General features: G+C 37.6%; 1 pseudogene; it reads left to right on the top strand.

The window, feature by feature from the left end:
- Positions 1-4,401: 4,401 nt before the first annotated feature.
- On the top strand, positions 4,402-4,501 carry LOC113938801 (annotated as a pseudogene).
- Positions 4,502-11,151: the final 6,650 nt, after the last annotated feature.

Here is an 11,151-nt window from a genome sequence, read left to right as displayed (position 1 = left end):
CTGTTTGTGGAAAACCCAAAAGACTCCACCCCAAAACTGCTAGAACTCATACAGGAATTCAGTCAAGTGGCAGGATATAAAATCAATGCACAGAAATCAGGGGCATTCCTATACACCAACAACAAGACAGAAGAGAGACAAATCAAAGAGTCGATCCCATTTACAATTGCACCCAAAACCATAAGATACCTAGGAATCAATTTAACCAAAGAGGCAAAGGATCTGTACTCAGAAAACTATAAAATACTCATGAAAGAAATTGAAGAAGACACAAAGAAATGGAAAAACTTTCCATGCTCATGAATTGGGGAACCAACATTGTGAAGATGTCAATGCTACCTAGAGAAATCTACACATTCGATGCAATCCCCATCAAAATACCATCCACTTTTTTCGAAGAAATGGAACAAATAATCCTAAAATTTGTATGGAACCAGAAGAGACCCCGAATAGCCAGAGGAATATTGAAAAAGAAAAGCAAAGCTGGCGGCATCACAAATCCGGTCTTCCAGCTCTATTACAAAGCTGTCATAATCAAGACAATATGGTACTGGCACAAAAACAGACACATAGATCAATGGAACAGAATAGAGAGCACAGAAATGGACCCTCAACTCTATGGTCAACTCACCTTCAACAAAGCAGGAAAGAATGTCCAATGGAAAAAAGACAGTCTCTTCAACAAATGGTATTGGGAAAATTGGACAGCCACATGCAGAAGAATGAAACTGGACCATTTCCTTACACCACACACAAAAATAGACTCCAAATGGTTGAAAGACCTAAACGTGAGACAGGAGTCCATCAAAATCCTAAAGGAGAACACAGGCAGCAACCTCTTCGACCTCAGCCACGGCAACTTCTTCCTAGAAACATCGCCAAAGGCAAGGGAAGCAAGGGCAAAAATGAACTACTGGAATTTCATCACGATAAAAAGCTTTTGCACAGCAAAAGAAACCTTCCACAAAACCAAAAGACAACCGACAGAATGGGAGAAAATATTTGCAAATGACATATCAGATAAAGGGCTAGTATCCAAAATCTATAAAGAACTTATCAAACTCAACACCCAAAGAACAAATAATCCAATCAAGAAATGGGCAGAAGACATGAACAGACATTTTTCCAAAGAAGACATCAAATGGCCAACAGACACATGAAAAAGTGCTCAACATCGCTCGGCATCAGAGGAATCCAAATCAAAATCTCCATGAGATACCACCTCACCCAGTCAGAATGGCTAAAAGTAGCAAGTCAGGAAACGACAGATGTTGGCGGGGATGTGGAGAAAGGGGACCCTCCTACACTGTTGGTGGGAAGGCAAGCTCGTGCAACCCCTCTGGAAAACTGTATGGAGGTTCCTCAAACAGTTGAAAATAGAGCTACCATATGATCCAGCAATTGCACTACTGGGTATTTACCCCAAATATACAAATGTAGGGATCCGAAGGGGTACGTGAACAACAATGTTTATAGCAGCAATGTCCACAATAACCAAACTGTAGAAAGAACCAAGATGTCCATCGACAGATGAATGGATAAAGAAGAAGTGGTATATATACACAATGGAATATTATGCAGCCATCAAAAGGAATGAGATCTTGCCATTTGCAACAACGTGGATGGAACTGCAGGGTGTTATGCTGAGTGAAATAAGTTAATCAGAGAAAGACATGTGTCATATGACCTCACTGATATAAGGAATTCTTAATCTCAGGAAACAAACTGAGTGTTGCTGGAGTGGTGGGGTGTGGGAGGGATGGGGTGGCTGGGTGATAGACATTGGGTAGGGTATGTGCTATGGTAAGCGCTGTGAATTGTGCAAGACTGTTGAATCACAGATCTGTACCTCTGAAACAAATAATGCACCTATGCTAAGAAAAAGAAGAAGATAGCAGGAGGGGAAGAATGAAGGGAAGTATGTCAGAGGGGGAGATGAACCATGAGAGACGATGGACTCTGAAAAACAAACTGAGGGTTCTAGAGCGGAGGAGGGTAGGGGGATGGGTTAGCCTGGTGATGGGTATTAAAGGGGGCACATTCTGCATGGAGCACTGGGTGTTATACACGAACAATGAATCATGGAACACTACATCAAAAACTAATTATGTAGGGCGCCTGGGTGGCTCAGTCGTTAAGCTTCTGCCTTCGGCTCAGGTCATGATCCCAGGGTCCTGGGATCGAGTCCCACATAGGGCTCCCTGCTCAGCGGGAAGCCTGCTTCTCCCTCTCCCACTCCCCTGCTTGTATTCCTGCTCTCACTGTCTCTCTCTGTCAAATAAATAAATAAAGTCTTTAAAAAAATGTTAATAAGGAAATATTATTCATCATACACTAAATTTGAAAATATAAATAAATTAAACAAATTCCTTGAGAAACAGAAACTACCAAAGCACATTCAAGAAGAAATAGATGATCTGAATAGTTCTATCTATATTAAAAAAATTGAATGTTTTCTTAAAACTCTTCTAACAAGGAAAATTCCAGGCCCAGGATGGCTTTACTGGAAAATTCTGTTAAATATTTAAGGAAGAAATAATGCTAATTTGACCCAAAATTTTCCAAAAAACAGAAGAGAAGGAAATACTTCCCCAATCATTCTATGAGGGTAGCATTACCCTGAAATCAAAACTAGATATTACCATACCTATCATAACAGGAAACACAAAAATCCTCAAAAATAATTAATAATAATAATAACAGCAAATCAAATTCAGTAACACAGAAAAGGAGTCATGAATTATGACCAAATGAAATTTGCCCTCAGAATGCAAAGTTGGGTCAACTTTTGGAAATCAAGCTATAGAAATCATTATATCAAGAGACTAAAGAAGACAAACCTTATGATCATTTCAATAGATGCAGTAAAAGCAAAGTTTCATACCCATTTATCATCAAAAACTCTCAGTAAACTAAAAATAGAGGGGACTTAGTTAACTCAATAAAGGGTATCTTTTAAAAAAATAAAATCTATAAGAGGCATCATAATTAATAATAAAAGAAGGAATGAATGTTTCTCCTTAAAATGATGTTCTCACCATCCCTATTCAACAACACATTGAAAGTCTTAGCTAATACAATAAAGTAAGGAAAACAAAAAGAAATGAAAGGTTTACAGACTGGTAAGGAAGAAATAAAAATCCCTATATATTTATGTCAAAAATCCCAAGGAATCTAAAAATAATACACTGTAACGAATGAGTAAATTTAATGAGGCAAGATACAAGGTAAATAATTAAAAATAAATTATATTTTTTTGCATTGCCAATGAACAATGGCCAAATGTTAATTTAAAAATCAATACTCTTTATAATAGAACTAAAAACAAGCATGAAATATCGAAGTATAAATTCATCCAAATATGTACAGTGTCTGTGTACTGAAAACTATAAATCACTTCATGAATTGGAAGTGTCAGTGTTGTTAAGGTGTCAAATTCCCTATTACCTGATCTATAGATTCAATGCAATCCCAAAGAAATCCCAAAGAAAATCCCTGAAGAATATACATATTTTTTTCTTAATATAGACAAACTGATTATAAAACTTACATTGAAAGTAAAAAGAACTAGAATAGCTCAAACAATTTTGGACAGGAAGAACAAAGTGGAAGACTCATGCTATCTGATTTCAAGACTTACTATAGAGTTACAGTGGGTTTTGATGAAGGAATAGACACAAAGACCAAAGGAACAGAATAGACTGTGCAGAAGTAGATTTACACTATGTATGTATGGACCATTGATCTTTGACAAAGTACAAAAACAATTCAGTGGGGAAAGACAGTCTTTTCAACAAAAGTTGCTCTAACAGTTGTAATTCAAGTGCAAAATAAATAAACCTTGACCTACACTTTTCACTGTATTCAAACACTAACTCAAAATGTATTGTGTAAAACCTAAAATGAAAAATGTGTAGAAGAAAACATACAAAACTTTTAACTGCATATTTGATAAAATTTCTTAGATTATGATCCCAAAAATCCAATACATAAAAGGGAAAATATGATAATAAAATTTTATCAATTAAAAATCTTCTGCTCTATAAAGACACTGCTAAGAAAATTAAGGAAGCCAGGGGTGCCTGGGTGGGAAGCTGGCTAAGTGTTTTCCTTTGCTCAGGTCATGATCCCAGGGTCCTGGGATCAAGCCCCAAGGTGGGCTCTCTGCTCAGCAAGGAGCCTACTTCTCCTTCTCCCTCTACCTGTTGCTCCCCCTGCTTGCACTCTCAATCTCTCTGTCTCTAATAAATAAATAAAAATCTTTAAAAAAAAAAAAAAAGAAAGAAAATGAAGGCAGCCAAAACTGAGAGAAAATATTTACAAAACCTATATTTGAGGAGGGATTTGTTGTTGTTTCAGAATATTTAAAAAACTCTCAAAATTCCAAAAAAAAAAAAGTGCCTGCTTCAGCAGCATGTACACTAAAAATTGAAAGGATATAGAGAAGAGTAACATGGCCCCTGAATGAATGACACAAATTCATGAAGTGTTCCCTAATTTTACTGGATGAAAGTGGCCAAAGGTATAAGCTTCCAGTGATTAGATAAGTAAGTACTGGGAATGTAACGTACACCACAAGGACTATACTTAACACTGCCAGTGGTACGTTTGAAAGTTACTAAGAAAGTAGATACTAAAAGTTCTCAACACAAGGAAAAAACTTTTTTTTCCCTTTTTTTTTAAATCTATGTGTAATTTTAACTGAACCCACATGAGTTTGCTCCTCGGTGAGTCAAAAACTGCACCAGGTGAGTTGTCCGAGGAAGAAAAGTTTATTTGCAGCAAATAAGGAGATCACAGGGAATGGCTTCCAAAGCCCTGACTCTCACAGAGAGGGTGAATGGGTTCCTTTTGATTTGGGTTAGGATGAATGTTTAGATAGGGAAGTATTGTCTTTGTATGCAGAGGTGGGGATAAGGTCCTGCATGTGCCTTAAGGAAACATGCCTATACACACACTGTATGTTATGTAAATGAGACTTGTGTTCCTCCTTGGGTGGAGATATCAGTACTATAATGAGGTAAACATAATTGTAGGTCATTCCAGGGGTCACTCCATCGTCCATCTGCATAGGCATGAGTTGGGGGTAGGGGTAGGCTCAAAGAGTCTGGGTTGTCTGGGCCAGCAGGTCATCTTCTCAGGACAGTCCCATCACCTGGGGTGGGTGGTGGGGGTTCCAGTTTCATTAGCCTAAGTTAAGAGGAAAGCCTGAAAGAAGAGCTTAGGGAAAATGTAAGAGGTTAGTAAGCACAAGCAGGTGGGCAGTAAAGGCCAGGTCTTGGGGTCTAGCTGGTGACAAGATGATGAATGTAACTAAACTTAATGTGGTCACCAATTCATAACACATGTAGGTCAAGTCATTGCACTGTACATCTTAAACTTACAAAGTGCCCTAAATCAATTATGTCTCAATAAAACTGGAGGAAAAAGAAAAGAAAGGAAAAGAAAAGTTCAATTAGAAAATGGCAAAATATGGGCTCCTGGGTGGCTCAGTCCGTTAAGCGTCTGCCTTTGGCTCAGGTCATGATCCCGGAGTCCCAGGATCAAGTCCCTCATCGGGCTCCCTGCTCAGCAGGAAGTCTGCTTCTCCCTCTGATCCCTACCCCTCTCGTGCTCTCTCATTCTCTCTCTCAAATAAATAAATAAAATCTTTTTAAAAATGGCAAAATATTTAAATTGACACTTCATCAAAGATTTGAATTTGGTAAAAAAAAATACAAAAAGATGTTCAACAAAATTAATAATTAGTAAATGCAAATTAAAAGTACAATGACCTCTACACACTTGTTAGACTGGCTAAAAAGTGAAACAAAATAAACAAGCAAAACAGAGCAACTGGAAACTTCATACAATGCTTTTGTGAATTCAAAAATGATATTACCACTTTGGAAACCAATATGATGATTTCTTATAAAGTTCAACATACACAGGTTACCATACAATGTATCAACCCTGCTTTTGGAGATTTTTCCAAAAGAAATAAAAACATGTTCAAACAACACTGGTACATAGATGTTTAGAGCTGCTTCATTCATAGTTGCCAAAAAAAAGTGGAACTAGCCCACATGTATTGCAGTTGGTGAATGGATAAACAAATCCATTTACTTGCTTTTCATGGAATACTACTCAACAATAAAAAGGAAAACTACTGATATACGCCAGTAGAAATGACTCTCAAATGCATTCTTCTCAGTGAAAAAAGCTAGACTCAAAAGGTTACACTTATAATTCCATTTTTAAAAAGTTCAGTATTATATGTATTACACACCAAAACTATATAGGGGTAAGTAATTAGATCAGTGGCTGCCAGGAGCTAGGGTTTGGGGATGGGATACCTCAAAGGGTTATACTTATAATTCCATTTATATAATGTTCAGTATTATAGGTATTACACACCAAAACTATATGGGGGTAAGTAATTAGATTAGTGGCTGCCAGGGGCTAGGGTTTGGGGATGGGATATCTATAAAGGTCATCAGGGAATGTTGGAAAGTGAAGAAATGGTTCTGTACTTTGAATGTGGTGTAGGTTATATGACAGCATGTATTTATCAAAACTCATAGAACTATATATCAAAAATAATGAATTTTACTATATTTAAGATATACTGCAATTTTAAAAATTAAAAGAGGAATAAAAAGTAATTTAAATGATAAGGTAATTCAATAAAGAAAAAGACACATATGACAAAAATTGTGAAGGTGCCAGAAATTGAGAGACTTCACCAAGGCACCAAGGTCCTACTGAAGAATCATCTGTAACTTGTTCAAATTCCAATGTCCTGGGCTCACTCTCAAAGATTCTGATTAAGTAAGGCTCTGGTGTAGCTGAGATCTGAATTTCTAAATATTTCTTCTGAAGGTTCCTATGAACAATAGACTTGGGGAACACTAAGATATTTCTTCAACATTTCCCAAATTGTGATCTGGAGAACATGTCCCTTTAGATTAGCAATTCTTAGACTACAGTGCATAAAATATTGCTGAAAATACAGACTTCCTGGCTCTAGGCTCAGAGCTTATGACTCAGTAAGATCAAGGAGCACACATTTGTAACAAGAACACTCAGTGGAATCTATTGTAAATGGTCCTCAGATCAAACTGAGTGGTTGGGATGGACTTGGTACAATGGGATCTGAGTGTGAGACAAGATGGAGGAGGTTCTCACTAATCAGAAGACCCATGAGGACATCACATTCTTTTCCCAGGGCTCTGCCATGAAAGCATGTTGGATCTGCATGAGTCTAACATGGTTTCTCCACGCCAAGGCAGGCCTGGACTTCTAGACTGAACACATCAAGCCAAGCTCTCCAGCAAAACTAACTGCCCTGAACCCCATAACCTGTGGGAACCAGCCATCTGTTTATTGAGGGTGCATGAAATAAACATTGTGAAAATACAGAAAGATGCAAAAGAAATGTTCAATTCATGTATCAGAATCATTATGAATTATTTTGGGGACACCATAACAAAGTGAAGTGGAAAGTTAACCAGAATGTGCTTACTGTTCCAAAAGTCTATCTTAAGGTTTCCCCAGCCTGTACCCTACCTCTTCCCTCCCATCATACATCCTATCAAATGTGTGGAAAACAAGGGTGTTGTACTGATCAATCAAGAACCACAGTTAACCCAGAATCTAGCCTAAGAAAAGTCTGAATAATCTGAAGTTCTGACCCAAAAGGAGACATAATTTTGGGACAAAACCAATTTGAAGATGAGGACTAAGCAATTTAGTTGAGCCAAGAGAATCTTCAAATCAAGGACAGAGTGAAATCTTTTCAAAATTGCCATTCCAAGAAGCCAGACCCAAGGCCAGCATCAGTCAGAACATGTCGGCGTTCCAGGTCACTGAGTGATTTCCTGTCCTAGCCTGGCAGACACATCATTCACAGCCAAGTTCACAAGGACAAGGGATGAAGCTAAAGCCTATTTCCCAGGAGGTAAAGGAAGAGGTGTTCATACCCAAATAACTGATTAAGGTAGCAGCCCCGTCTGTGGGACGTGACCTCCCAGACCCTGTCTGGCCCCCAATATATATGCATGATGCAGCTATTACTCCAAGTGAGTGGCACTCTTGGGCTCTTATCCTCCTGTGGGTTTTCTTCAATCTGAACAGAATGCACAGAGATAGTTCATTCATAATAAAAATCTATTCAGGACAGGTCATTTGTTTTGGCGAAAACAGAGTGTTCTTGAAAATGTTGCCATTCCACAAGATAAGTGATGAAACAGAGCTGACCTCTAACTTCCCATAAATGAAAAGTAAATGTAAAAATCAACTCAAAACAAAAAAGCACGATGCAAAAACCACAAGAGCAACTCTGTCAGCCCTGTGGAAATGTTCTGCATTTGAAGTCTCCATCTATTTATTGTTCTTGTGTTTCTTTTTCCCTTTGGTAGGATGGGTCATTTAGGATATGGGGAGACCACAGAAAGGGGAGGGCTTATTGCATATCTCCCAGTGAAAGAGCTCGCACCCACTGTGTGAACAGTCATCGTGCTTAATGGCTGTCTCAAGAACAGGGAACAGAGAAGGCTTTATTGGCCCCATAAAATTACATCAACAGTTTCCACCCTTGTCTGAAATGCCCCCCTCCCCAAGACCATGAATAATTTGTCTTGAGTTTGACTTGGTTTTCAGATTATTTTTTTTTAATTTCCAGGTCATGTTAATTTGTCAAGTTTGGGAATGACTGACAAACCTGAGTCCTACATTTCAAATTACTAGGTGCTGGACATTGACAAAGGAAGTAAATTAAAAGCAAAACAAAAAAACTAGCCAAGCCTCTGGGAAGCTAGCACATAACTCAGGGAGATGAGGGTTTCCTAGCAAATGGTGAAGCCAGGGTAGTACTGCCAGGTCTCAGGGAGGATGCTCTGGACTTAGCCTTACTATGCACTGGTAGATTGCCCTGCTCATCCTGGGGGAGGACCCTATCTCCTCATCCTCTCCTGCACCATGTGCAGCTCCCTGTTCCTCTGTGCCTACTTGGTGGGCTTTCCAGATGTCAGATGTCTCTGATTACTGGAAAGGTTCATCTTCTCTCCATACTGACTAAGCCCTTCAGCTGACACATTTGTGAAAATTTTCATTTTATAAAACTTTTACCTTTCTAGTGATTTCTCTGTCATTATCGTTTTGAATTGCAGGATTCCTTTTAGTTTCTATGGATTGATTTCTTTGGTTTTTTATTTTAATTTTATGTATGTATGGTAATACACTCATGAGGTTCAAATTTCAACAACTAAAGAGAGTCTTCTGTAAAATCTCACCTCTATCTCTGACCCTTAACCACCCCACTTCTTATGTATCTCTCTTGAGATATTTTATGCATGTGAAAGCAAATAAATCATATGAGCATTCACACATACACAAATATTCTTCCCTTTCTGCTTCTACACAAATGATAGATTATTTAAGGATTCTTCCAGACGTTGCTGTATTTGCTTAATACTCTATCCTAGAAATTATTTCATATCCAATACATAAAGAATTCCTTCATTTCTTTTTGAGATTGTGGAACATTCCCTTGATGGGATGTTCCATAATTTATTTAACCAATCTACTATTGAGAGACATCTAGTTTGTGTCCAGTCTTTTATCTCTGTTCTAGAGGTGAAATTCCTGGATCAAAGTGTACATAAATTTTTAATTTTGACATTTATTTCCAAATTGTCTTTTTTAGAGACTGTACCAGTGAGAACTTCCATCAGGGATGTGTGAGAGCATGTGTTTTCACTCCTCACAGCCAAAGCTGGGTGGTATCACTCTGCATATTACTGCACTGCTTGGTGAAAGCTTGGTACTGTGGGAGAGGGCAAGTCCTTTACTGACACAACACCCATTTGCACTTCAGTCCCCTCAGCTGCTATGCCTGTCTTTCTATCAGACTGCTGGTCTTTTGTTTTGGAGAGCACTTAATATGCTAGGGCAGTAAGCAATTTCTACGATATTGGCAGCATATCCTGATTTCTCCTAAATAATTATTTGGCTTTTGACTTCACTGCCTTGTGGGTGCAATGCCAAAATTCTAATTTTATGTAACTAAATTTATTAATTATTGTTTTCTTATTCTGAGCTTTGTTATGTAGTCAGAAAAGCCTCTCATACTCTGTGTGTGTGTGTATACACTAGCTCTTCCATGTTACTTCTAGTTTTCTTTTTCATTTCACTTTTATATTTAAATATTTGATCCATTTGGAATTCATTCTGAGATAATGAGATATGCATCCAGCTTATTTCATTTACCAAATTACTACCAAATTGTCCCATTGCCAATTATTAAATAATATATCTTTTTTTCCATGCTGCCTTCAGATGGCTTCTATCCTATATTGGCTTCTGTGTTTAAGGTCTTCTGTGTTTCTGGTCCTTATAGTCTGTTCTACTAATCTGCCCACGTATTCTTGCTTCTTTTCCACACTTATTGCAGCTTTATCCTGTTATAATACCTGTTTCCCTAGCCCCTTATTACTCTTCTATTTTCAGAACTTGATATTTTCATGTGAACCTTGAGTCCTAAAAATAACTATTGATACTATTAGTGGAATCACATCATATTCATAAATTAAATAAGGGAGAATGGAAATCTGTTTGATGTTGAGTTTTCCTGCCTAATGACAATAGCTATATGTTCGGCTGTCTTAAATATTCTTTTGGGGCGCCTGGGTGGCTCAGTCGTTAAGCGTCTGCTTTCGGCTCAGGTCATGATCCCAGGGTCCTGGGATCGAGTCCCACATCGGGCTCCCTGCTCAGCAGGAAGCCTGCTTCTCCCTCTCCCACTCCCCCTGCTTGTGTTCCTGCTCTCGCTGTCTCTCTCTGTCAAATAAATAAATAAAATCTTTAAAAAATAAATAAATAAATAAATAAATAAATAAATAAATAAATAAATAAATAAATATTCTTTTGGCCCTCAGGAGTGTTTTAGATTAAATTGAAAAAATGGCTTTTCAAATACCAATGCACATTTCATTATATGTATTCCCAGATATTTTATTTTGTATTGTTCTACTATAAAAGGAACATTTTAATTTAAATCTTCTAAAATTTTATTTTATATATAAAATATATACATAAGATACTGATTATTGTTCTGATTATGTACTGATTATTATTCTTTCCAATATACATGAATTCTGAAGTCCTTTATCA

This window comes from Zalophus californianus, chromosome 8 (assembly GCF_009762305.2).
Source record: "Zalophus californianus isolate mZalCal1 chromosome 8, mZalCal1.pri.v2, whole genome shotgun sequence".
Taxonomy (NCBI): domain Eukaryota; kingdom Metazoa; phylum Chordata; class Mammalia; order Carnivora; family Otariidae; genus Zalophus; species Zalophus californianus.
Note: the sequence above shows the minus strand (reverse complement) of the source record. Positions and strands in the feature narration are given on the sequence as shown.